This window comes from Corylus avellana, chromosome ca2 (genome assembly GCF_901000735.1).
Source record: "Corylus avellana chromosome ca2, CavTom2PMs-1.0".
NCBI lineage: Eukaryota > Viridiplantae > Streptophyta > Magnoliopsida > Fagales > Betulaceae > Corylus > Corylus avellana.
In genome coordinates, this window is record NC_081542.1 from 28,174,024 (window position 1) to 28,176,112 (window position 2,089).

Genomic DNA, 2,089 nt, shown 5'->3' on the forward strand with positions numbered 1-2,089 from the left:
TTTTTATTTACAAAAAAATGTACCAAAATATCAACCCAAAAAAAAAAGAAAAAAGATAGTGAAATGGATGTATCACATATCTAATTTCTCATAAAAGAGCTCAAATCGGAAAAAAGTTCAAGTACCGGTGCTAGGTAACCGACAAAATAATATTTGTTAGAATATATTATTTCTTTTGTTAAAATATTTTATATTTTCTTTGTAATGTAGGGTTTATTTCTTTTAGGGTTTATTTTGAGTTTTTTCCTCACTACTTATTAGTCATTGTCTCTCTATAAATAGAGATTTATGTATTAATTTAAGAATAATTCAACAAATATAAGATGCAGTAAATATACAAGATATACCCCATACATTTCTTTCCGCTTCCCCCCTCTCGTCCTTCTCTTTTTTATTTTATTATTTGTCTCTTTTTTATTTTATTATTTGTTGGTTGTTACTGTCTATCAATCATATATGGTGAAGTAGAAAGGTGATGTTCTGAGAGTGTAAGTTTGAGCCACAAAAAAAAAAAAAAAAAAAAAAAAAATTGGCGTGGATAAAGAGCAAGAAAAAGTGAGTGGAGATTATCTGATTGATAAAATGATGACACGGAAGTCTATCAATTACATTACCACCAAAACAATCGACAAAATTACCACTCACCATTCTGTCTCATCCATATGATTCTTTTGTTGTTGATGGTCCATGTCTTGTCTCTCTGTCTCTCTCATTTTTAAAAATTTATTCTCTATTTTACTTTAAAAAAATCGCATTTTTGTATTTTAACTATCTTTTTTTTTAAAAAAAAAAGAAAAAAGTATTTACATCATACTCTTCAAACTAAGAATCTACTTTCATGCTTCTGTTTAAATATTTTTTAAAGATTTATTTATTCATGTGAGAAGAGAAAATGCCAACCTTTTAATGTTTTTTTTTTTTATTTAAAAATAAATAAATAAATAATTAGAGAATGACAGTGCTCTGTGCTCCCCAGAATTTCCGTCTAATAAGAAGTAATGTAATGAAGAAGTTTGTAATTAAATGGAAAATCAAAGAGGAAGATGAAAAAATAAATAAATAGACTTATGTTCACTATTATAAAAGAGTTTGATAGGACTACATTGTACTCTTATTGCTTATGATTGTGTGCAATACTTTATTTATAAAGCTTACAAATTATTTGAATAATTTCAAATGTAATCTAGTCCTAAACAAATCCCTTCACTTATGATAAACAAATCTTCATTTATCATAAAATATTTTCATTTTTATCATATACTCTAACTTTCTCCTAAACTTAAGGTGTAAGTTTGTGGGTTTGATTTGCTTGGGGTGGTTGCTCTGGCCACCCCAGTATTAGGGGTAGCTAGTCTGCCATCCCCCAGTGGTAGGGGGTTGTTGCCCCTCCCCCTTTATGTTTTTTAGATTTTAATTTTATCCATTTTTAAAATTTTAATTTAGTATTTCTTTAATAAAATAATTATTATAAATTTAATATGATGCGGCAAAATATTGACGCGGCTTACCGAGCATCACTTTATTAGATGGAAAATGCACGAAAGGGCCCATTTGAAATTTGCAAAAAAATTTATGCAGTCCAATTCAATTTTTAAAAACTTAGGGAGTGATAAGCAAATGCCGTTTTTAGGTAGGAACTTATTTTAGATTTACCCTATAAATTTATAAAGGATGTTACTAATTATCCTTATATATATATAACCTATATAACATATTTGTTAGTTAATAATATAAGTAACACACATAATCTATTTTTCATATACATGAACGGAGTAAAGCTACATAGACTCTCACTTCTTTATACCCATAAATGACTTTAAAAATTACCATTAAATTTGTGATTGATCTTTATTGGATTTTAATCCAATCATAGGTGTGAAAAAGTAGAAGTGTGCGTAGCATTACTCATATAAATGAGCTAATTTATACGAGTTGTATTCAAGATCGTTAACCGAGTCGAATATAATTTATATGAGTATGTTTTATTATTAATCAAGCCTAATTTTATATCTATTCTTGACTCATTTATTAAATAAACCAAATCCGAAAAAAGTGGAGGTTTGTGTGACGTCTCACATTGTCTCGGCAT